General features: G+C 41.4%; 1 protein-coding gene across 7 annotated transcripts in view; it reads left to right on the top strand.

The window, feature by feature from the left end:
• Positions 1-27,463, top strand: part of r3hdm2 (R3H domain containing 2) — a 199,736-nt gene that overhangs the window by 23,848 nt on the left and 148,425 nt on the right. The gene's annotated exons all lie outside the window — the stretch shown is intronic.

The raw sequence follows: 27,463 nt of genomic DNA, 5'->3' as shown, positions 1-27,463 counted from the left end.
TCTGGTCAAATTGTGTTTATTGAGCTTATTGCAATAGTGGTGAACCTGATGCTTAATGTAAAATTATCAGGCAAAACAGTCGGTTACCATTTGTAATAATTAACCTCACATTACCTCCACTTTGTCTAGCCAGCTAGCCACATCTTCAGCGTGTCCATCCGTATCAATAGTAATAATTGATGTTATATTATCTCCACTCAGATTTATCAAGGAAAAAAGTATTATGGTACAGCCAGGATGCCGCGAGTGTGTTTGGGTCCATCCATCTAGCGTGTCCATCCGTATCAATAGTCTATGTGAAGCGAGCGACATGTTGTTGGCACAATTTGGAAATGCACAAACACAAACCATTGTTTTTATCTATTTAGATAACGTATAATGTAGCTGTGTTCCAAGTTCCAACATAACAAACTTTTTTTATGGTAAAGTTATTCCACCATAGCTTCCAATGTTGGTTTTCCTGCTGAGCAGAAATCTCACTCTGAAATCCTGTGTGTGAGAAGCCTGCTCACACAACGACACCACACCTCACAGGATTTCAGTACAGTGGGGGACAGTTTGGCTTTCCATGTTCCACTCAGGGGTGATGTAGTTTGCAGTAACTACCGTAATTCCTCTAATAGTAACCCCGGCTTGTATTTGTTTCAACTGTAGCGGGTACCAGACTTGTATTAGGAGGAGGCCTGTATAAGAGGGAGGCCTATATTTCAAATTTTCAAACGGATCATAATGAATAAATCAACATTTTGTGTCAGTTTGAACCCAGTCAAATGTACTGGGTTCATTTATTGAAACCAAGTACTGTATGAAATAGTAAACAGTCCAATTACAGGTGGTCACTGGTCATTTCAACGTTTTCAAAGTGAAATCAAGTAACTAGCTCAGTATGCAGCTCAGTATATTAGTAACCCGGCTTGTATTAGGAGGCCGGCTTATAATTGCTTAGCTCAAGAGCGCACCCGGCCATTAATAGAGACCCGGCTTGTATTTGAGACCCGGTTACTATTAGAGGAATTACGGTAATTGTACTTGTATGGCTGTCAACAAATATTCTATATTGAAATTAATAATCGACTTGTAAAAAAAAAAAAAAAAATTAGATTTTATTAGATTGTGAAAAAACAGCCCCTGTGGGTGGTCGTTAGTGGTTAACTTAACATATCGTTGTATTCGTTCGGTACACAGCCGTACTGAACCTAAGGTCCAGTACTGAAACGGTTCGGTACGGATACGTGTACCTTTACACCCCTAGCCCGGATAATGTAAACCCAGGCATCAACCAAAGTTGGCCAACAGTCTTCCTACAACGGAACGCAGTTGCAGCACGCAACGTGTGTTTGTTGTGCTTCAGTGGCGGACGGCAATGACAGCCTTCGAGGATTAAGTCTGAAGTATAGGGGTGTTTTAGTTTTTTATAAAGGTGGTGAGGGGAAGTTGATGGAAGATGGCCACCCTGTCTGCAGAACATGCACAAAGAAAATCACTATGAAAGGGGGCAACCGCAACACTTCTCGTAACAATCTTACGAGTCATTTTAGCAACCGCCACTAACGTTGATTCATAATGAATGCAACTTTAGTTTAATGCATAATGTGGGGACTTCGGAATGGGGGGAAATGTCATTGCTCAATAACTTAAACAAAAGCTTTCCTACTCATGTAAACACTACTCACACGATGACATGTTATGTAGATCTAATCACCCACTCAATATATTTAATTCATTTAAAATGGTTCCAACTAGAGAAACGGGGGTGGGGGTGTACCCTATGGGGTTGCATATAACCGCATGCAGGGATGGAGAGGGAGAGGGAGCCCAGAGATCTTATACACAGATATACCAGGCTTGGAAGATGCAGTAGCAGGCTATGATGAATACAGTCAGCGGCTGCACGGGAAATTAAATCGCCTTTTATTGCTGTAGATAATTTCAGGATTCACACCTGTGTATGAAAGAGTGTTGTCGTCGTCCCCCCTCCCCTTATTTATTGCAGAACACAATGTGCTGGAACAGAGAGGAGAGGTGAGAGGGAGCAGGAGCGTGAGAGAAAGCGCAGCAGCAGAGTCCTCTTGAATAAAAAATATGCCGCTATAAATAGCAAGCCGTGCTCATGGCCTCAGCGTTCTTTCAGGTTTAGAAAACCTTCCCTTTTCTCGATGCTTATTGCACACAAGGCCTGGCAAATCACGCTCTGCGAGGCTTCATTATTGCCTGCTCTAACACCAGCTTTGTGTTTTTATAACATAATTGAATTTTTTTTGGCACCCAAATCTGTCTCATTTGCAAGACAGGAATACTTGGATAATTAGAGTGTCTGCTTTTCTTACGAATAATGAATAAATGAAGGTGGAGCTGTGTCCTTTCCGATGATGTACTCTTCAATTAAAGATTCCCTAGATTTTGGTCAGTAACTAATATGACCGTGTAATGCCATGATTCCCCCCCCATGTTGGCTGATGAAAATTCAAGACAAAACACCCAGAACATTAGACTCTAAATTAGATAGAAGCAGCCCATTTGGTGTTGAGTTGCCCCAGCTAATGCCATTTTCTCCCTCATGTCTCCTAGCCTACACATTTTGCCCAATTCCCCCAGGGAGGAGAGAATGGAATGGCTGAAATGCTTGAAGTCAGAAGCTTAGCCCCAGCCCACACAATGAAGTTCACCGCCCACATTTAGGATTTGTTATTAGTCTGTGTGTGTGTGTGTGTATTTGTTTGTTCCTCGAGACCACCGCTCCCCAGGTAGGTAGGTGCCCCTGCAGCACCCCTCCTGCATGCTAATTAGCAGTCCGTGGGAAAATGACGGAGCGGGAGGGAGGGAGGGATGGAGAAGGAGAGAGAGAAAGCGAGCAAAAGATCGATAGCAGCAACCCTCGGAGCGGCTGCTGCTGTAATTGCCTTTAAAGTCAGCAGGTTCACACTTTTCTCATCCTCCTAGCAGAGTTCTTCTCTCCTCCTCATGTGTTCCTCCTTAGACAAACATAAACATGGGACCTTAAATACTATAGAACGTTAGCAAAGCTCTGTGTAGAAGACACACACGCCTTTACCCATTCTCCTCTTCCTCCACCCTCAAAACTCTCCCTCTGCTTTTGATCCTTCTCTCCCTTGGCTTCTGCTATCGAGTTTTGGTGCTGTGTGTATGAGTGCACTGTAAGTACGTGTGTGTGTGTGTTTGCTGTTTATAGATTCCTGAGCCTTTATTTGGTTCAAAGACATTTCGATCAGTTCAGTTTTAAAACTCTACAAAAGGTGGATAACAGTCACATGCACAAATGGAGGCAGCGAATCAAATGGACACAGTTGAAAGACGTTAAAAGTCATTAGCCACCTAACAATACCAAGGCAGGGGGAGTGAGGGTCTTAGCCCCTGCTCTATACGGTCCCAATCATATCACAGGTTTGGGGTCATGGTTTTTGGTTCAGTATGTTTTAGTGGGGAGAAAGCACACCGTTTCCCGTTCCAATGGTATTTGGTAAAAATATTTTGCCTTCAGTATGCTAGCTGAGAGCATAAGGAACACATACCTGTCTATTATCAACTAGTCTCTTTGTAAGATCTAGGTGACTGTCAGGGAGCTGTCTGTACCACATTTTTCTTGCCAGGGTCGCCTAGCAGGGGTTCTCAACCTTTCTGCTGCCAAGGCACCCCTGTGTTCAATAAAATATTCCAGGGCACCCCTACATACGATAAATACTTTTCCGGTCCTGTCTTTTTTGCTACAATGATGACAAAAGTGCTTGCTTTCAAAATAATGTTTATTTAAGAAACCGGGAAACACATTTGTGTGTATATGCACTTATGCATGCTATATAATGCATTATTAACAGGTGTTTCAGGTTTAAATGGCTTAGTACTGTTGACATTACACTGCTTGTAGTAGTAAATCAAATAGCATATTTCTTTAAATAAAATTACAGAAAGTTATCACTAAAGTGCTATCTGTTGCAGCTGCACACTTTTCCATAAAAATAGCATATTTGGATAAGTGTGACCATTTCTCAAAAACAGAAAATCATGTATTTTCTTTAAAGGGGAACTATTTTACTATTTCTTTCACTATTTGGGCACTTTTACACAATTCCTGTGAGTCTATGGAACACCTCTGCAATATATATATTTTTTTTATTCATTGTTTTGTATTTCTAATCAAGTCCTCAAAAACATCATTTTTCTACCTCAAGATCTCGAGCCGTTTTGAGCCTGGGCTCCAACCACTGTGTGCAGCTCATCTTGCACCTCTTCATTAACATGCAGCGGTGTCTTTCTGACATCACAAATCGCGCACATTTTCAGATGACTCAGTTCAGTGAGGGTGAATATTGTGAGAGGAGAATTGGAAGAATGCGCCAATATGAGAATTTTTAGACATAGATCATATTAATATAAGTTCACATAGCTAGGAAACAATGCTAAACACTCAAAAAGGCCATTTAGAAGATAGTTCCCCTTTAAATACAGAAAAGGATCACCAAGTTACCATTTCTCAAAAAATATAAATAAATAAGAAAATAAGCACTCGTTCACTCAGTGGACATTTCTGGCTTAATGCGAGGTCTGCTGCTGCTGGCTAATAATACGGTCAATACGTGGGGTGATCTTTGACAAGGCAACACGCATGTCATCCTCAAGGCTCAACTTGGCCCTATATTTTGTTTTCAGAGCTGTCATGGATGAAAAGCCAGCTTCACACAGATATGTGGTGCTGAATGGTATCAACACCTTAACTGCTGCATCATGAGATACTTGGTACTCAGCACCACACTCTGAAACTAGCTCTCCAGGTGGTATCGGATGAGATTTCAATGAGTTCTTCCAAGAGTTTGGATGGAGATGTGTCAGGAAGCTTTGTCTCAATGTTGTCTGTAAAGTATTTTTTTATCCAGAGTAACTTGGTGATCCTTTTCTGTGTTTTATTAAATAATGATTTTCAGATTTTGAGAAATGGTCAAACTTATCCAAATATGGTATTTTCATGGAAAACAGTGCAGCTGCAACAGATAGCACTTTGGTGATAATTTTCTGTAATCCAAAAAGAATTAAAAAAAATTAATCTTTTTAATCAAGGCACCCCTGGCAGTTTTCTGCGGCACCCCTGTTGAGAACCGCTGGTCTACAGGACCTAACTGATGTCCATGAGTCAACTGTTTATATGCAGACCGTGTAGATCTTTTTTGGGTCAATGTCTAATCTAATGTCCAGGTCCCATAACACCCCCCTCAACCCCCTACACCCAATGTGAATTACATTTTCATCCCTCAATGTTGATGCTCAGGATTATTTTCTGTTTAACATCTGTATCTGTATATCTATGAAATTCTCAGCCATTAATGTTTCTATTTGGCTCAGTTTGTTGGGTCAGTTAAGCCTGCCAATGTTTTGTGTCAAATTAAGGCTTCATTAGAAATAATGGCAAAGCCACTGAGTAAATCATTTTATAATGTAATGTAATTTTAAGTATTGTGTATTTTTTTGTAATTGAAGTAGGCCTATTATTGTCCACATATTCACAATTGTTAAATAATGGTAGCCTAAATAGGAGTTTGAAATAAAAACTTGAATGAGGCATCATTGTTGATAAGAAATGGTAACCCAAAAAAAAGCCATGGGAGTGACCCAGAAAATTTTAGTGAGCACATTGTGGTCGAGCGAAATGTCACCAGAACCTAGGCTATTATTCACACGGGACTCTATATTTGTTATGTGGGGACCTTCTTAAATTGAGAATCTCTTTTACAAAGGCACATTCCCAACAGAATATGTTTTTACCGGGGTGTGATAATGAACTTGTCATGACATGCTCCTGGATGATGTGCAAATTTAATAACATTTCTAGTTGCTGATATGTCAAAATAACCGCAGAATAAGTGATAATGAGTGCACTGCCTCGAGCAAAATATGAAAATATACATAGGCTACAGCAAAGCCAGTTTTGTGGCTGAAATTAATGCAATGTGCATTCACATTGGATTAATGTTATCAAGGGACCTGTCTTCACCACAATATACTAATTGCAATCAAATTTGTACCTTGTACCTACAAATGATAGACAGCAGATTTGCATGGATTAGAATCAGCGATGATCTCAGCTAGTCATAACACGCTATTCATTAACAGGCTATTAGCCCTGTGCTCAGCGAGGGACAGCAAGCACATCTAATTCTATGCCGATTCATCATGAATTAAGGTGATTTAAGGGCCTTGGCTAAATCCTCTTGATTTTGTATTAACCCCATATGCTGAGGGCACATTTTGCATAAAACGCCTGACTATTGCATACCCAAAGTAATTTGCGATTTATTACTTGAACCACTTATAGCGCATGTATGAGTCTGGTCTCTTTTTAAAAGGAAATATTCTGAACCTTCTTCCACAAGAGGAGAAGAATCACTCTAATGTGTGTAATGTAATAGAGTTAGAGATTTGAACACACTGAAATAAAAATAAGTGACTCACGTTTTGTTTACTCGTTGCCAGATTTCTGTTTTTGAATTCCAGCTGAGAGATAGGAGCTGGAAAACATAACTGTTCCATAGCCCAGCGTTTCCGTTAGCCGGTAATTACCGGTATTTGACCGGCAAAATCTGTTGAAGTCCGACATATTTAATCTCTCCGGTCTTAATGTCCGGTGAAAATAATCCCCTCAGTCTAAGCACAATTTGATTATTTGAATTGTATTAAAATAGGCTAAAATTAAATAGCCTATGCGATGAACGAAACAATCATTACATGATTTGTTTCATCGTTGCTTCTAATAATGACAACGACGTTGTCAGCGAGAGCTTAGTGCTGGGTGTGCAAACTTTTGTGAAGCTGCAGAGCCGGAGCAACAGCAGCACAATGCAGTACTCCAGCAGTACTCCAATTCAGCCATTTTCAATTCAATGTTGGGTGGGGGGCGCTGTTGTGCGGTTCCCAGAAAAGAGCCAATAACAGCGGAATCTGCTGCTCTGCAGCGCCATACTCTCGCAAATAAGTCATTGGGAGGTGGAGAGAGAGAGTCGTCACGGAGACGCACGATAATGTTGCCGTCTCTCTCTGCCAAATTTCTCAGTTCTTTGCTTGATATAATTAATACAAATGTCCAATATAACGGAATTCGTTAGCTCATAAAAATGTGATTATAACAGACTGTTGTTTATTAATGTCTGGCGACTGCCCACAGACACCTATTTGATTTAAAGTCGGCAGCAGCACGAGTCTCGGGACTTATTTTATTTGGAATATAATGACTTTATACGCAAAAGTAGCCTAGTTTTAAGTAAAAATATTATAAATCTACATGCCTTGATGATGTCATTCTTTTGTTTTGTTGTCATTCTTTTGCCTATCAATTGTTTTTAAGCTCAATAAACTCTGACCGGAATGTCTCTCATTTGACCGGTAGATTGAAATCTACCGGACACTGAGGCCGGCAACAATTTTTTCTAACGGAAACCCTGCCATAGCCTGAGAACAGTACAGGTCCAAAGTTTATAACAATCTCATGGAAAATGTGTGTTTTACAGACGTTTTTGTAATCCTTGTATCTGTAATAATATCCAAGTAAAATCCAGAAACATCATCTTCGTCTTCTCTCCATTTACCGTAGGAATCAGCCCTTGTGTAATACCGTTGGCCAGAATTTCATTGGCTACAAAGGTGGTCAATAATTCTCCATCAGCGGTGACTGGTCCGTTCAGGACCCGGCCAAACCGGACGTGGTCACTTGTCCGAATGGCTTGTCAAATGACGCTCGTCGGATGTTTCGTCTTGTAACTCGATACTGTCATCTTGACTATTGCTCTGCGATGTGGTCGTCTGCTGCCGGTGGTGACCTCAGGAAGCTTCAGGTGGTCCAGAACAGGGCAGCGCGGTTGGTACTGGGCTGCTCACTAAGGTCTAATGTGAGCCGTATGCATGCCCGCCTCTCTTGGCTTAACGTTGAAAATAGATTGTCTTTTAATACACTTGTGCTGTTCAAGTTGGTCATGAGCAGTAAAACTCCTGTTTTTATACATAAACAGATTGTGTACATTAATACTGTGCATAGTGCATGATCATTACACTAGAGGTTCCAGCAGTGGGCAGCTTGAATTGCCAGGTCCAAAAACCAATGCTTTAACTTACCAACAATGTATTGGTTGATTGGCAAAAACGCAGCCCGGAGCCGGCAGACGAGGGCAAAGTGCCACGACATGCGTGCGCTGAACGTTAACCTGTTAAAAGCCATACATTTGTATGAGCACTGCTAAGTATTCTGCTTACTTAAAGGAAAACGCCAACATTTTGGGAAATTAGCCATCTTCCCTGGAATTAGACAAGAAGATACATACCTTTTTCATCTCTGTGCATGCATTAGGCTTAGGGAACGCCCGCACCGTTAGCCTAGCTTAGCGTCAGTCACTGGAAGTAGGTTCCGCCAGCAGCCTAGTTCCCAGCCTACTTCCCAACAGTCACGAAATACACTCCAAATACAACTCCAAAATGTTCCTGTAAACATTTTGTGACCTGTGTATTTATTTACCACATGGAGAAATACAAAATAATTGAATTAGACCTTTATGTTTTCTAAGCAGATATACTCTGATATTATTTTTGCCTAACCACTACTGTCTGGGCTCAGTGATTTCACGCAACGCAGTGCTACGTTCTAATAATAAAAGACTAATAATAATACCACAAGTGTGGATTCACTTGTCCAAACCCTGTTGGCGTGCAGCACAGTCACGATATGGGCTAATGTAACACCAGTCAGCAAGCGAAATTAGCATTGAATCAAAAGCCAAGGGATGCAGGGACCGCGCTAAGGAATATTATACTAGGTCGGATAGTCCAGCAAAGTTACGTCCTATTCATCAATCTCACAATATTCGCTAACGTTAGACAGATGGAATACAGCCTTCCATCTAAAAACATTACCACAGTCATGGTATCCATAATAACTTCAATCGGTTCAGATCCTTTGAATGAAATGAAAATGTAAACACTGGCCTCGACGTTAGAACATAGCACTGCATTGCGTGAAATCACTGAGCCCAGACAGTAGTGGTTAGGCAAAAAAATATTAGAAAACGTAAATGTCTAATTAAATTATTTTTTATTTCTCCATGTGGTAAATAAATACACAGGTCACAACATGTTTACAGGAACGTTTTGGAGTGTATTTCGTGACTGTTGGGAAGTAGGCTGGGAACTAGGCTGCTGGAGGAACCTACTTCCAGTGACTGACGCTAAGCTAGGCTAACGGTGCAGGCGTTCCCTAAGCCTAATGCATGCACAGAGATGAAAAAGGTATGTATCTTCTTGTCTAACTCCAGGGAAGATGGCAAATGTTGGCGTTTTCCTTTAATGTGAGCTCACTGCCTGCTAGGGATGGGTACCTTTCACATTTGAACCGATACGGTACCGGTACCTGTGAATCGATACCGGTACCCAACAGGTACCTTTTTTCGGTACTTTAGTCTCAAAAATGTTTATTTACCTACCTCAGTCGTGAAAAAAATAATCCAAACTTCAAATAACTACAATTTCGACCGTTTTCGGCTTGCCATTGCTCCGACTGCTTTGTTGTTGAATCAAGTCAAATCCTAGGTAAGCATATATTGTGCGTGTGAACGTTGACATGAAAATAAAAAAGCAAAAAAAAAAAAAAAAAAGGATTAAAAAAAAAAAAAAAAAAAAAATCCGGTATCTCACTTGAATCGATACTCTGTAGTACCGACGTGTTTCGGTTCGGTACCTCAAAAGTACCGAATTCGGTACCCATCCCTACTGCCTGCCTTATCGATGACGGATTGTTTGCGCACTGGACACTGGTCCCCTTGCCAATTGTGGATGACATGTATAATAAAATCGTTCCCTTTTAAGCTTAAAAACTGTGTCCTATTTACAGTTGTTCAAAACACTTGTAACTGTTAGGGTGGCGTCTAGGTTGGAACCCAAGAGCAGAACACAAGGCCCAGGAGAACGCGTCTTGCTCTTTCTATGTGCAGAGAAAACTCTGCAAGTAACTGGTCCATGCTTTGCATTCTCGCCATTCCTGTATGCCCACATCGCGGTAAAACCTTAACTAATGTTAGCTGCTAAGCTAACCCTGGAAACGCTCTCAGGCACAGCGAGAAATCAGTTTAGTTTTTTCCCGGAGTTCCAATAGTGAGGAAAGGGTAGGGCCCTATGGAATCCGCAATTGCGGGGGATTTCACGGAATCGAGATATTAACACGGAATTTTTAATTATCGCGGAATGGCGTGGAATTTGCTTAAATTATACATAAATCGGTTTTCATATAAATCAATCTTCACTACGACTTTAAAAACGGTGATGCAGAAATTACGCTACCAAATCCATTCAGAGACAACGGAACGTAGTGCGCGCTCCGCTAGTCAGACTGACTCGCGTCGCATGTAAAGAGTCTCTCTCTCAAGTAGCCAAACGTTACACTATAAAAACAAACTGCATAGTTTATTTAACTTCATTAGCTGAAATATTCTAAAATCATTAAGTCTGCTATAAATATAAATATATTGTGTGTGCGCGTGTCCCATCTTCTTCCTCTGATCCCCGTTCTAAATCATCCAGATCATTCTAGCCGTCCCTGGCTCGTTTGTATACATTGGAATTGCAATGCCGATCGAATATCACCAGGTGGCAGTATCGTCTGTCTGAACTGGTATTGCATTGGCGTGGATACACGTCTAACCTTTATTTTGTTGTTGTTAAAGGCTCCTCCCCCTTCTTGAACAGAGATTCACATTGATCGCCCCGAAATTCCGTTGCCTAAGCGTATTTTACCATCGAAACGTGTATAGACATATACACTGGTAATCGCGATGGCGATGCGATCACTTGGAATTATTCTTTTTGGAATACCTTCTGGCTATGGTAAGGTATATTCTATGTCTATTTTACCGAACCTGAAACGCGTTTTTCTAACGATCACAGTTCTGTGTTTTACCGGACGTAAAACATGCTCGGCAAACACCATCACAGTTTTGAGTTAAAACGACCCCCCATATGTACATGTTATATACCTTTTTATTTGGGGTTTTAGGGAATCAACCAGAACGATTCGGGCGTATTGCACATAACGCATTTTATCACGCAATCTATGAAAAAAGACTGGATTATCTTGGAAATGCGTGATGTTTAGCGTGTAATAAAATACAAACTACAGTGTGTAGAAACAAACTCTTTTTTCCATGTTGGACTACAAGTAGTGTCTGTCAAATGAGCCACACCATTGTCTCCACAGCTATAATGCAGAACACACACACAGCTCTGCAAACATCGCGGAAATTACTATTTTAAGATGGCCTTCTAGCGGCAGAGATGGGGATTAAGCGTGATGCTGAAAGTGTTAAGCTAAACATTTGATAAATACTTGGCGTCAGTGTATTCATATAATATTTGCATGCAAATTATTGCGATATACCCGCTGTATCGATTTGTCCCCCACCCCTCCTAATGCCTGCGTCTGTGTGTGTGATGTGTGTGTTTATATATGAAAGAGGGAGAGAGAGAGAGAAGGCTATGCTGGGGCAAGTGTCCCTTAACATTTATTATTTATGCTCTGGCAAAGGTTTCTGTCGTCTCTATAGCAGCAAAACATTCAGAGGTGTTGACTGCTCTGCCAATCTTACCTCATTTGTTATAGCCAACACCAAAGTGAAACCACAAGTAACGATTTATTCATGGCAAGGTTGGCATTTTATCCACTACTGCTGTCTGCGGGTCACAACTCACCTAAAATATATATATATATATATATATATATATATATATATATATATATATATATAGCCTACATGAATACTAGTCAAACTCTAGAGATGAGGTATGGGATGAGAGGGGGGGGTAGTAAAGTTGAAGTATGGGATGAGGTAAGGTGGAGATGTAAGGTGGAGGATATAGGGAGAACCCTAAAGAAATTACTTATCATATATATATATATATATATTATATATATATCAGGGCTGATGATATGGAATACATATTTATTTTTTCAACATTGATATCACAGTATACTTACGCATATGAAAAATCACATGGTGTTAGATCATCCAGTTGACATTCAATTATATTCAGTCAGTCATGTCTCACTTCATGTAGTATGTGAGGGTGTTCCTGACTCCTTAATTTAGACAACAGAAAAACTGACAACTGATGAGGCGTTCTAGCCTACATAGGCAAGAGGAGTGTTTGCTTGGAGGAAGAATTAGATTGAGAGAAGAGGAAAGGTTGAACCTGGAAGAGGAAAATTAACAATCAAGAGTTACTTACTACACACGGTGATGGAGTGGCTGTTCACCAAAACAGAAGGCATGGAGAAAGGATGGAGGATATGAGGGAAAGGATGGAAAGGATGGAAACCAGAGGTGGATAACTTTCAGAGTTGTGCCTGATGGAGGGGGCTGATGGAGGTGCCTGATGGAGAGGGCTGATGGAGGCGCCTGATGGAGGGGGCTGATGGAGGTGCCTGGCACAAGGGGTGAGGAGTCGAGAAAGGGATGCAGTAGAACTGGAAACATGAAAACAGATGAGAGGGAGAGATGGATTGGATAGGGGAAGACACCGGCTGTTAGGCTGGCTGAGGGTTTAAAGAGATGGGGGGGGGGGGGGGGGTGAATGGAGGGAGTGGTGGAGAGGAGAATGGAGAGGCTGCTATACTTAGGCTAGTGGTGGTTATGGGAGGGGCTGGTTGGTGTTGCAGGTGAGCAGATGGCGGCTCGCGGCAAAAGTGACCTGCCACCGCTGTCGGGTCAGTTCCGTGATCTGGCTTCTTGCAGGCCGTGTGCAACTCTGCTAATTAACACTACCTGCTAATCTGAGCCTGTGTCGCTACTAGGCTCTCTCTCACTCTCACTCTCTCACACACACAAACAGGGTGAGCACAGCCCAACTGATCTGAAGAGTCAAAAAATAGCAACACATTTTAAATGAAAAGATCCGCTTGATTAAACATGCATAGGCCATCTTTGGGGAGCAGTTTTCATTTATTGAGGTGGAATAATCACAATAAATCCCAGGGATCTCGAGCATAATAGAAACTTGTTTATCCAAACCACTCAGGAATGAAAGTTGTTATGGGAGAATGTTCAGAGCATTGAAATGTAGAGGATTGAAATGTAGTGCTCCAAATCTTTTATCGGAACAATGTGACACGTTGTGCATGAAGACGCATTCTGCAGTGTTTTTGCGGTCTAATTTTGACATGTGTACACCAAGGAAATGTAACCCATTATGTGCACGCAATACAATATATTAGAGGTTCTGATTCATTAGGTTCTACTGTAAAGTAGGCTATTTGAAATACGCTAGCCTATTCCTTTTTTATACTAAACCGGCCTGGATCCTTGGTTCTTCTATGTGTAACATTTCAGTACCTTGGTCTATATGTGCCTCAACACATAGCAGCATTGGCCTCCAGCCCCACACACTTTTATTTTAGCGGTGTCGTCATTGTTGGAGAGTCATAATAGCCTAATGCCCCAGTGTTATGGTAATGCATGTGGGATGAAGGCCATTCTTGACTCTTGTGTCTGACTATGTCTGTCACTCTGAGCTGGTATTATTGTTTGCCACTACTCATACTCTTTCTCTTTTTCTCTGTGTGTGTATGTGAGATTACATCTGTGACATGTGACCTCTGTGCGAGTGTTCATCTGCAGTATTGTGTGTGTTTGTGTGTGTGAAAGAGAGGGAACCAACCTCTCCTTTGTGGTGTGAGTAGACTTCAGTATGTGTCGGGTTTGCAGACCCTGACCTGTGGGTCTGTGGACTAAGGGATTTGAGGGGCTATATTTGTCTGGCTGGGTGCCCGCGGAGTGGAGAAGGGAGGGATGCTGGCTGGTTGGCAGACTTGAGACCAGACCAGACCCGTATGTCTGTCTGCTGGCTGGCAGACTTGAGACCAGACCAGACCTGTATGTCTGTCTGCTGGCTGGCAGACTTGAGACCAGACCTGTATGTCTGTCTGCTGGCTGGCAGACTTGAGACCAGACCAGACCTGTATGTCTGTCTGCTGGCTGGCAGACCGAGACCTCAATTCAATTCAAACCTTTATTTATTCTCGAAAAGGACAATTGTCATTGAGACTTTCAATGCATACATTTTTTACAATATAATAATAATAACTATATACAGTAGCACCTTTCACACATGGGCCGCAGCCCAAAGTGCCTCACAGAAAATAGCATAAAATGAACATAGGCATAAAATGTGCATACAATGAATTGACAGAATAAAAGCAATGCATAAAGTGCAGACATAAGAATAGGCATAAAATAAGTACAGTGTTGCTCGAAAGCATGTGAACCCCCCCGGAACAGCCAGTCCCCAAAACACCCCACACATCAATCCTCACCACATCCCCATCCAAGACACACCCCCTGATAAAGCATGTCATGACCTAAGGAAAACACAAACAGCCCACGTGCCACTCACACCGCCATGCACGGCGATGGGAATGCCACCCCCATCTCCCCCGGTCCTGGTGACCTCGCCACCACGAGGAATCCAGCGAACCCCACGCCTCCACCTCAAAACTCCACGGAGGAATGACAGGTCATGCGCCCCAGGACCTGCAGCCACACCAATGGAGCCACGCAGCAGTGACTCCAAACACTCAAGCAGACAGACGGCGGTCAAATGAGAAGACATGCAGCACCACGGACAGTCCGATGTGACACCGGGACCCCATGAAACACTGCAGAAGCTGTAGTGAGCCCCCCATGCAAGGAATCCTCAAAACGCCAGCGAACCGAGGTGGCCCAACGATGAAAACCAACCAAAATCCACCAAACCACACACAAGAGACCAGCACCCAACTCCAGGAAAGGTCCGGGAAAGGCCCAGCCGAAGCCATAGGCTCCAACCAAACCTCCCCCAGAGCCGAATACCAGCGTCCCGACTCCCGACAGACCCCGGCCAGTCCCCACCACTGAACTCCCCCAATCCACCGACACTGCACCGCATGAAGAACCCACCACAGGCCATCAGAACATTGAACACTGATCTCCCCATCTACATTTACATTTTCTCATTTAGCTCAGGGGTTCCCAAACTTTTCAGGCTGCGACCCCCGAAATAACAGTGTCAGAGAGCCGCGACTCCCACTATTATAAGAGGTAATTTTAAATGTTTTAATTAATACCTTTTTTTTTATATATATAAATGGAAATGTATGGTTGAAACATGCAAACGTTCAAACGCACACACACTAATAACCATTGGAGGCTTTTAACCAGGGCCGGACTGGGGAAATCATTCAGGCCAGGAAATATAGTGCGAAATATAGCCCCAGTCAGGCCACTTTTTAAGCGGGGGTCTGGGGGTCCCCACCCGGACATTTTGTTACAAAGACTTAATTTCCTGCATTCTGGTGTAGGCATTTTTTTATTTGTACCCTTTAAATGCCAGTGTTTGTGATGGCATCACAAATTATTGTTAACACTTTGGTTGCCTAAGGTTAAATTCATGATATACCATAGATTGCCAGCGCTATTTGTCTATGGAGAAAGTCCCCTTCTTTGCAGGGCTATAACTTTTTAAATTCTATTGCTACATTGCCATTATTAGGGCCCATTCAAAGTCCTATATGTATTGTTCATTGTGTAGCAACGTTAAACTTTTTCATTCACATATTCTTAGTAAAGTATGGTCTAATGTATAAGTATGTTTTCATCTCTTTCTGCAGCTTTCTCCAGAACGTGATATATAGCCCCAAATGCATTATATTGATGATGAAATACAGTTTGATGGCAATCAGCGCGATATAAAAAATTCCAACTAGACGTACTTCTAGAAGTTACTACACGTCATCTGATGTTGACCGGATGGGCGAGGGGGCGTTTATAATTCCGTGGGCAGCGTTATACCAATCATCTAATGTGGGTCAAATGTTGATAATAGCAGTTAGTATCGAAGACGGTAACGTTACACGCTGAAACTCACCCCAGTCTCCGCGCGCCGTTGGGCGATCATCGTCGAGTAGAAATCTTATCATTATGGGATATATTTTTACCCGGTCCATCTCCAGCTTGTATAATGGTATATACGTCCAAATCATGTTGTTTATCGAGTTATTGCCAATCGATCACCGTGTAGCGTGACGAGCCAGAGTCCCATGAACTATAGCGAGCGCCCGGAAGTACTACGGTCGTCATGACAACCTCTATTCAACATCCTGTTTGGCGATTGCGCCGATCGGCCACCAGATGGCGCTCCTGAACCGCCAGAGAGCTCAGTGGGTCCTGCTGGTGGATCTCAGGCCAGCGGAGGGGACATATGAATCCGATCGCAGATTTTTGAAATATTGATATAAGGACGACGTAACGCGTCCTCCGGCAACTTTAGCATGGCCAGCAAAGACGTCTAAAGACGGGTCCCGGCACTCAAAGTGTTAAACAGGCTAGCATATGCATGATTAGCAACAACACTGATTTTGATTTTTTTGTTTTTTTGTAAGGGTCCCGCCTCCACCGTGTGTGTGTGTGTGTGTGTGTGTGCAAGAGAGATGGAGGGAGACATTTCTCCAACTTGTGTGGGTTGCAGTGATCTCCTGGTTGTTCCCCACCTAGGTTATCTAACTATTGGCCTGGCCTGATTCTAAGTTCAGTGGCCTGACTGCATTAATAAATAATAATAATAATCTTCGCAACCCCCACTTTGGGAACCCCTGATTTTAGCTGACGCTTTTATCCAAAGCAACTAGGGATGCTCGATATTGGCTTTTTTACCGATACCGATATTCCGATATTGTCCAACTCTTAATTTCCGATACCGATATCAACCGATACCGATATATGCAGGGTTCCCCCCCCCCCCCAAAAAAAATGAATAATTTCAGGTAACTAATAATTTCACTGGATATATATATAACAAATATTGTTATTGTTTTTTTAAACCGATACCGATATTTTCCGATATCACATTTTACTGCCGATAATATCGGTCGGCCGATAATATCGGACATCCCTAAAAGCAACTTACAAGTTTTGTACAACAAGACAGCAGGAAGGGTACAACTTTATCAGCTGAGTAACAATGTTCATCAAAGTGTTGAGTGCTATAGTGTAGGTTAGTATATTAGGACAAGTGCATGACAGTAAGGTTAGTTAGGGTTAGAGTTTTATTTAAATTTTTTTGATAATGAATGATTGAAGAAGTGCGTCTTTAGTCGACGGCGAAACACAAGCACACATGAACACACACATACACACACACAACACACATTCTGCAAGTTGTGGTTCTTGTAAAATGTATAGTATAGTTGGTAATAGCAAGTATAGCATAGGGACATAGAATAAAACTGTATATTGTATAGTAGTGTACATAGGACCCAGTGCCTTTTAATTCGTAGCTAATCAGGATTTTTAACATGTCTATTTTATTATCTTCTACTTATTTGATTTACCATTGTATTCTTGCACAATCGAAGCGGGCATGGCCACCAGCATTTCACTGTATGCCCTGGTATGTACCGGTATGTGATAAATAAACCTCTTGAATGAAGGATAAATAAATACCAGTGTTGATTTCGCCAGAGAAGACCAACCCACTTTCTCATACACTGAACAAAAATATAAACACAACACTTTTGTTTTTGCTCCAATTTTTTCCACAAGTGTAAATCAAAGATCTACGACTTTTTACGTTGTGAGGCCGGTTGGATGTATTGCCAAATTCTCTGAAACGGATTTGGAGATGGCTTATTGTAGAGAAATGAATATTCAATTCACGGGCAACAGCTCTGGTGGACATTCATGCCAATTGCACGCTCCCTCAAAACTTGCGACATCTGTGGCATTGTGCTGTGTGATAAAACCAGATTTTAGAGTGGCCTTTTATTGTGACCAGCCTAAGGCACACCTGTGCAATAATCATGTTGTCTAATCAGCATCTTGGTATGCCACACCTGTCAGGTGGATGGATTATCTCAGCAAAGGAGAAGTGCTCACTAACAAAAAAATTCAGAGAGACATAGGCCTTTTGTGTACATAGAAAAAATATCTTAGATCTTTGATTTAAACTCGTAAAAGAATTTGCGCAAAAACAAAACTGTTGCGTTTATATTTTTGTTCAGTATATAAGATGCATTGGTGTGGATCATATCTGTCACCAGATTCTAGTGCATGGTTTAAGTTTAAGAGTTGAAGGGGCAGCGTTTCTGTAAATCATGTCTCCATAGTCCAAGAAAGATACAGTAGAAAGACTGCTTCAATTACCCTCTTTCTACACATTATTGGGAAACTAGATATATTCCTGTACAGGAAAAAAATAATTGCCCAAATGTACTGGCAAGGTTGTCTATATGATATTTAAACAAAATGTATCATCAAGCCAGATTCCAAGATATTTATATTCAGTTACCATTTCTATGTCGGACCCATTCCTAGTCCATATAAGCAAACTGAGGGAACTCCATGAATTGAGTTTTGCTTGCATTTAGTACAGTACATGCTTTAAAGGACGACTCCACTTTTTTTGGAAATTAGCTTATTTAACATCTTCCCTGGAGTTAGACAAGAAGATGCATACCTTTTTTGTCTCTGTGCGTGCATTTTAGCTTTGGGAATAGACGCTCCGTTAGCATAGCTTAGCTTCATCACTGGAAGTGAGGCAGGACAGTAGCCTTACAGTGCCTTACAGTGTATTGCAAGGTCTGACATTGACCAAACTTGATATGCATGACCTTGGTGGGCTCTAGGTCAACTCCTGAAAAGGGGGTCAATGTCAGACCTTGCAATCAAAAGTTAGGGGGCGCACTGAAATTATGGCAAGGGTTATTAGCCCCCTAACTTTGATTGCAAAGTCTGACATTGACCCCCTTTTCAGGAGTTGACCTAGAGCCCACCAAGGTCATGCATATCAAGTTTGGTCAATGTCAGACCTTGCAATACACTGTAAGGCACTGTAAGGCTACTGTCCTGCCTCACTTCCAGTGATGAAGCTAAGCTATGCTAACGGAGCGTCTATTCCCAAAGCTAAAATGCACGCACAGAGACAAAAAAGGTATGCATCTTCTTGTCTAACTCCAGGGAAGATGTTAAATAAGCTAATTTCCAAAAAAAGTGGAGTCGTCCTTTAAGGCCTATAAGCTCATCTTGCAGATCATTAAATGCATGTTGTAGATTGTCAGTAACTATTTGTACAGAATCCACGGTACAGTAGATAATTGTGTCATCATATAAAGGAGCTTGACAGCCCTTCGAGGACAAAATAATATCATTAATATAAATTGTAAATAAAACAAGGCCTAGGTCAGGGGTGCCTGATGGTACTAAATCCAGATTGAACTCTGCCATTGGAAAGAGGAGATTTGGCCCGATCCATAGATGTATGACTTGGCCATTCTATTCTATATTAATATTTCAAATTGCATGTGTCCGTTTGGCAAAACTCGGTACTGTATCTCCAAAAAAAACCTGTAAATCATCTGCCCTTTATTCACGTGCTTAGATTTTTTTGTACACTTGATCTCCAGAAGGTGCTAAATGGGCTCAGTGGCACGTCTGGTCAATGTTAGCATGGCGGAGCGGTACCAGTAATTTATACAAATGGAAGTATTGATTCTTCGTAATAAACTGGAATATGTTAGTTGTTTACACATATGTTGGATTATGTAATTGGTTTGTCATAACAAACTAATACAAAATCGCTAATTTAACCAGTACATCGATATGGTTTCTCTCTCCATCTCCATCAAAAGTTATGAAATTCAAGTTTATCTTTTAAACTTTTTTTTATTACATAAACCTATACATCATTATTTTCAGAATTTCAAGACTAATATTAATAATGCATGGAAATATTAATAACACTTCATATCCAAGACGGCAGATGAAATCCAATATGGCTGGCATAACAATGTTTTTTGTCTTTGGTAATGCTGTGTTAGGTTTTTGTGTATGCTAAGCATAAATAATATACATAATACAAAATGTTAGTAACATGTAGTGTCCTTTAGTAAAATGTAGTACTCTGTTGTAACATGTATTATCCTTTAGTAACATGTAGCATCCTTTAGTAACATGAAGTACCCTGTTGTATCCTGTAATACAATTTAATATGTACTACCGGTACCATGTAATACACTACAGTACTACTGTATATGCTTTATTATTGTCTCACCCATTCATTTTCTATTTGACTGACATACTGTATGATAGAACCTGACTAACATTTGATTAACACTTGTGCTACAAAATAACAACACAATGTCAAGAGTTTGGATACCAAAAACCTTTTTATATACAAGCATAAACACTGAAGACATTCGTTATAATTTACATGGTATGCAGAGCAAACTTCATGGACTTGGTCCTTCTGATGTAAGCTGCCTGTAAGTAATGTAAACAGTCTGCGCGTGGGTGAGTTGCGTCATTACGCTGTTGGCAACTGAGTGCTAGTGCTGTCCCATTTCGTGACTCTCCATTGAGGGCACTCCAAAACGAGGGGTAGGGCCAAGGGTTGGGGCCAAGGGGTAGGGCCATATGTTGAGTCCATATAGCTGAAAAAGCCCTCCACAGCCTGGCCCGCCCCTACCTGACTGATCTTCTTCTTCCCTACCGCCCCACCCGTTCCCTCCGGTCCTCCTCCACTGCCTCCCTCACTGTCCCGACATCCAAACTAAAAAACGTTGGTGATCGGGCCTTCTCTCGCACTGCACCCCGACTCTGGAACTCCCTCCCTCAGTCCATCAGAGACGCCCCTACACTCTCCACCTTCAACGCTCGCCTCAAAACCCACCTGTTCTCCCTTGCCTTCAACCCCTCCCACCCATAAACCCCCCCCCTCCCCCCTCCAACCTGATTGATGTCCGTCTCCTGTCGCTCCGTCTTTTTTTGCTATCCCATGCTGTCTTCCACTGTTTCCCCCCATGGTCTCATGTTCCTTTTGTTTTTGTTTCTTTGTTTTTGTTTTTACTTTGTTCCCAACTACTGTCAGCGACTTTGGGTCATTGAGAAGCGCTATATAAATAAAATGAATTATTATTATTATTATTAGTTACAAGGAAATGATGAATACATTGTGTTATGTTCAAGAATGACATTAGCTTTAGGCTGGAACCGTGTTTACTTGTCTTTTAGTTTCACTTTCACACTGAAGCCCCTCCTTCCGGTAGCCGCCTACTGTAGCTCTCTAAACTGTAGCTCTCTAAACTGCACAATGTGAAATATAGTAAGTAGCAGTGTTGTAGTCGAGTCACTAAATCTCAAGGTCGAGTTTCGAGTCCCCAGTGTTCGACTCCAAATCCGAGTCACCAAAGAAGAGGTTGAGTCCCCATTACCCTAGTTCGAGTCAGAGTCTACTGTAAGTCATCAATGTTGAGTCCACTCTACAGATGTCTGTTGAAGTTTTGAGGTTATCCCAGTCTTCTCTTCAATAGTTTGTTTACATATCGAACATCTAGCAGTAAGTACTGAACATGAGGGTATCAATGTGAATACGCATGTAGGTGGAACACATGTCTGCCCATGCATGGAATTAAATGTTACAGTATTAATATAGCCATCAATATCTTATGCCAAATGATTAGGGCCTATTACAAAAAAAAAGATTTATCCGTATTATTATGAAATCTGAGTCCTTGTCTGCACCTTCCGAGTCCGAATGCAGTCGGTGCTCAAGGTACAAACAACTCCATGAGGCACAAACAACTGAGTCTATATTCTAACGGAACAATCGCCAACTGAGAAGGTTTAGTCAAGGTTTAAGCAAACCGAACACATTGGATTTGCAATATGACTCAAGATATGGCAGATAACATTACATTGTTTCCAATGTGAAAAAGGCAGTCCGGGATAGTTCTATGCACTGACCACAGATATGTGGTCAAGTGTTAATTCACAGCACTAAGTCTATCACCGCTCACTTTATCAATTCTGATTAGAAGGTGGAATCAAAATGCTTGAATCTTCCCAGAGATTGAACCATTAATTTTGTAGCAAAGACGTGTCAAGCTAGTGACAACAACAATACGTTGTTAAATATTTAAAAAAAAAAGCTGCAATATATGCATCTTTCAGCTTTTTTTGGACGATAGCAATATCGTCAGTAGGTGAATTTCAATATTCCTCAAGCCACTCAATATTTAGGCTACACGTGCTGTCTTGTACTTGACTTTCACAAACCATACAATGCAGGGAATCAGATTATATCATGACTGCAACAAATATTAACTGATGTTAACTATGCTAAATAGTAATCCTATTTCTGTTTGGCTTTCAAATGGATATGGCAGCTAGCAAGCCTATAAATGTTAGCTGCTTCATTATATTGATAGGTCTAGTTTAATTGAAATTAGGCAATATGTTCTGACCCCTTGCAACTGTTTTCTGACCCCCCTAGCTGTAACTGCAAAGCATCGCGGGAAACCCTGGTGGCCCAGTCAGCTAGATACGAGACTGTTTGTATTTGTGTGTTGAGATAAGCCTAGCTTTGGGTGTGGCCTCCCTAATAATTGAATAAGCTTGGTTAACCCTGTTAGTGGCCTAAACCACTGAGACTAGCTGTGTGAAATGGCCTGATTTGAAGTCCATTAGTTCCCAGTCCTCACAAGGCGGGCAGTCGGTCAGTCCCTCAAGTGCTGTTGTCATGTGGATGTTTTTTTTAGATCATCAGTCACACTTTACTACACCCACAGCATGTGTGTCAGTCACAAGAAACTACGGAGTCCCTATTGATCTGCCATCTGCATTATTGAAGAGTGGGCAATCCCCCAAACAACAGGTTACCATGGCTAATCATTTCCTTAACAGAGCTTGAAAATACTGCATTTTCTCTACAATGCAAGCATGTCAAATTCCTGACTTGAAGACAGATAGTCAGAAAGGAAGGTTTCAGCCCACTAAAAGGCAGCCCTGTCCAGGGCAGGCCAAGCATTAGGCTTGCTAGCCTATATATAGTTGTCTTTTCTTAAATCTCTGTGTACCTTACTTGCTACCATTGCCAGGGTTTGTAATGTACTGTGAATTATTTAGGCTGTGATGTACTCAGGATGTTGTTTAAATGAGCTTGTCAGGAGTTGTTATGAGAGTTGATGCAGAGTAGATGATGATTCTCCTGCATCTGCTATATATTTGCACTTTGTAGGCTGAATGACTTGGGCCTATGCTTTTAAGCCAGGCCGTGTTGATGGAGAATCTCCCTTGCATTGGAAACATCTCATAATCAATATAATAATCACATTTTATTTTCAATTACAATTTTGGCCTCCAATGATTATGAAAACAAGATGATCCAAATTAAACTATTGCAGAAATGCACTGTCAAAAAGGAAATCCACTGTTAAAAATACTTTCAATAAGTTCAATAAATGCATGATGTTTTCAAAGTCGATGAGTAATCATGTTAAATAATCGTGATCTTAGTATTGACCAAAATAATCATGATTATCGAGGGTGGAAATGAACTAATTACATTTACTCTTGTTACTGTTTACCGTTACTGTTTTTTGTGTAACTGCACTTTTTTTGAGTAGTTTTCAAAATCGGTAATCTTACTTCTACTTAAGTATATTTAGTTTGAAGTAGTTACATTTTAAATAGCATAATTTTGCCGGTCAATGAGGATAACAAGCTGGTGCTAAATCAGTGTAAAGACATGGAGAAGGACGGACCAGAAAGCAAAGCAGTAGAGCTAAATCCTACTGAATTCCCATAAACTCGGATGAAGTTCAATATGGATTCTAAGAAATTATGTGATCCTTGGCTACATCATAGAGTCAAGGGACCACTTCAGCTTCAAGTAGACTGCTTAGGTTACTCAAATATATGAGCTAACATTAGCTGAAAAGCTATCATCCATCTCGGTGATGGTGTGTGTTAGCCTGGTTGTCTCGCTAGCTCACTGAACTATAATAGTGAGCTTGTTTGCTAATCTTCAACATAGTGAGCTTGTGACATTGAATAACAGCATTTTTTTTACCCCTCGGATCAAATAACATGAATTTCTGTCAAATCAGAAAAATGGACTGTAGCCTGGTCCATTTTAGGATGGCCAACATAATATGCTATAGAGGCACTTGTGCTGTGTGCGATACCAACCATGCTTCATAGAGCGTAAAGTTGCAGATTCAAGCATCCCGTTCTCTCCATGGCACAACACATACTGAACGTGTCCACTGCGCACCTCCTTTTCATGTGTAGACTAGTCTCCTTATTCTGTTTTCAACAAGCATTTTAACGTAACTACATCTGCAGTCTTTTGTGGGATATTACTTTGTTAACTTTCCCTACAGCAACCAAGCGCACCATAGGCACACCGTCCATGCCTCAAGCATATTTAGCTATGCAGCCACATACTAAGAAGGTTATGTTTGTCATCAAAAATGGTAGCCTATAATCTACCGCTCACTCCTGAGTCAGCTTCCTCAGCATCTCCAACTACCGGACATTCCTATGGACTAATTATAATAATCCACTCCATGAATGTTGAGATTTTTTGTGATAAATTCAAATGTTTTATGGTGACGGTCGGCACAGAAGCGGAATAGATTTTTGCCATAATGAAGCAGCCCTAATGTTCAAAGTTTGGGTTCATGTGATGAAGACCTGATATACCAAGAACCTACTAGCAGCACACTATTTGAGAATACTGAATAACATACTTTACACATTTAAATGGAATGAATGATATCAACATGTAGAACGCCTTTATGTGACAGGCAGTATACAGAGAAATGGCCACACAAAGAAAACTATTGTGTAGTGTGTTGGCAAGCACTCAAAATTAAGTAGGCTACTTTTATTTAATCAGCAAAAACGAATGCACATCTACTTTTGGATTATAATGAATATGGGTTGGTCAATGATTGTAGCACTAGCTTAATACACTGCCTGGAAGAACACTACTCTTTAGCCTGATGAGTGAATGACTTGGTGTTTATCTTGGGGGTTGGGGCTACAATATATTGGTTTCTTTGGCAGATTGAGTGAATATGAGAGAGAAAGAGAGACTGTGATCGACTGAGGGAAAAGCAGCGAGGGATGGAGGAAGGGAGAGGGGTAGAGGAAGATGGAGGGAGTTCACAGGAAGCTGTATTTGTCTCACCCCTCCTGTGGGGCCGGCTCAATGGCCTTTGTATTGATTTGAGTGACTTGGTGTTATGTTGACCAAGTGTGCTGATAAACTGCAGGTTTCTGGGCCTCAGGCTTGGGGACGGGGGGGACAGATGGATGGATGGAAACAGAGTAAGCGAGAGAGGAATAGAGTGATGATGAGAGTTGTCCCAGACTTGATTTGCTTCAGCGCTGGCCCTGCGTATATACCTTATGAATGAATGTATGGCAGTGGCGGCTGCTGACCAAATTTGTTGGTGAAGCACAAATTATTATATTATATTATATATTAAATTATATTTTTAAAACATCCCCCACTGTGTGTGTCAGTGGTCAGTGGACACAGATGAAAACATATTAACATTAGGTGACGGCGCACCTGACCAGACATAGATGCAAAAAATGACATTCGGTGACGGCACACCTGACCAGACGGATGAAAACATATTGGGTGACGCACACCTAACCAGACACGGATCAAAACATATTAGGTGACAGCTCACCTGACCAGATCAAAACATATTAGGTGACAGCGCACCTGACGAGATCAAAACATATTAGGTGACAGCGGAACCTGACCAGATCAAAACATATTAGGTTACAGCGCACCCGACCAGATCAAAACATATTAGGTGACAGCGCACCTGACCAGATCAAAACATATTAGGTGAAGGTGACAAGGAAGCCACAGACTCATACCCCCCGTGTTTCCGCGTCTCTGATTGGCCAGGTCATGTGACATGTACGCCCAATCGTGGGACCGCACGTTTTTGGATGGTTAAGCTTAGGCGCTCTTTTGAAGTTGGTTAAGGTTAGAGTTTGTCTTAGAGCATGGCGATAGAACGCCTGCCCTGATTCCAAACTCTAACCTTAACCAACTGCGAAAGAGTCGCCTAAGCATAACCAGTGATAAACTAGGCGTTAGGTAGTTTGCAGGCTGTTCGACCCGGAAATAGGCGCAGAACTTGCCGTCCCACGATTGGCGCACATGTCACATGGCCTGGCCAATCAGAGCGCAAAACTTGAACGCGGAAACACACATTTGTTGTGGAAAGTATAGACGCCCCCCCGACACTCAACTAACCGCCTCGGACAGTCTTTCATACCAGCGGCCATCAGGCTCCACAACAGTGGGCAGGGACTGCTGCCAGACATTGACCTAGAACTAATAGGAACCCAAGTAGGACAATAACACTACCTTATGCATACTGCACCTTATACTGTGATACTGTGAATAAGGAATAATGTATATTTCAGTTAGTTAGATAAATTATATTGACGTATTTGTTTACACTGCTTGTGTTGTTTTCACTACCTGTACCCCACCCCCCTTTCCCCATGCTGCTATGATGCCTGAATTTCCCCAAGGGATCAATAAAGGAATATCTTATCTTATCTTAAAAGGATTCCTGTACCGGATCTCCTCTCTGGTAAACAAGAATACCTTGAAGACTCTAACAGGAGCACTCATTCAAGGGTACTACGACTATGCTTGCACCTCATGGTACCAAAGAACTTCAAAGGCACTAAAGATGCCTAAAGATTACAAACATCACAAAACAAACTGGTCAGACTACTGCTTGACCTTACTCCTAAAACCCACCTCACCCCTACCCACTTTGACAACCTAGGATGGCTTAGAGTAGACGACAGAGTACAGCAACTTGCAATGGGCCTGGTCTACAAGATACACTACACCACTAAGATACCCATGTGCATGTCGAAATACTTCCCAAAGGTCAGTGAATACCACGACCACAACACCAGAGGGAGTTCCACAAATCATGTTCAACCCAGATAAAATAATTAAAAAAGTTTAAAAAAAAAGAAAAAGAAAAATTTAATAAAAGAAAAATCGTCATAACTTAGAAATGAGATTGCATAGGTCTATGAATCGATATCGTGATTTTGTTTCGATTAATTGCCCAGCCCTACTGTGTACAGTAAGTTAGCTTGGTGATCATCATTGTGATGTAATATAAGCTAAGCTAAAGCAAGGTAGCTAACAAATTGGCTAGCTACTGTTGGCATACAAGCTTTTACAAACACTGTACTTACTTTTTCATCCACAACTTTTTTTCTGATCCAGATGCATAAGTCCTCTCCATGTTGCACCTATTTTAGCACTGAGTGATTGACATCTGGCCATTACTGCAGTTATGGGATCAGGCCAGATCAGAGAGCTCAGAGCTGTCACTGGCATTGTTTTTTTCACAGAGGAAAACATTTCTAATAAAAAAATATATATAATAATAATTAAAAAAATATATATATATATATATTAACACTTTCCGTGCTTTTTTTTTTTACCCCCTTGAATGCCATCATCCACTTCAATGTTAGCGTTAAAAACGCATAATCTATGTTTTAAATTATGGCTATGTGTCTAATCTGCCCGTCGCTTATCAATGACTTGT

This window comes from Notolepis coatsorum, assembly GCF_963971535.1.
Source record: "Notolepis coatsorum genome assembly, chromosome: 6".
NCBI lineage: Eukaryota > Metazoa > Chordata > Actinopteri > Aulopiformes > Paralepididae > Notolepis > Notolepis coatsorum.
The sequence above is the reverse complement of the archived record's forward strand: the minus strand, read 5'-3'. Positions and strand labels throughout refer to the sequence as shown.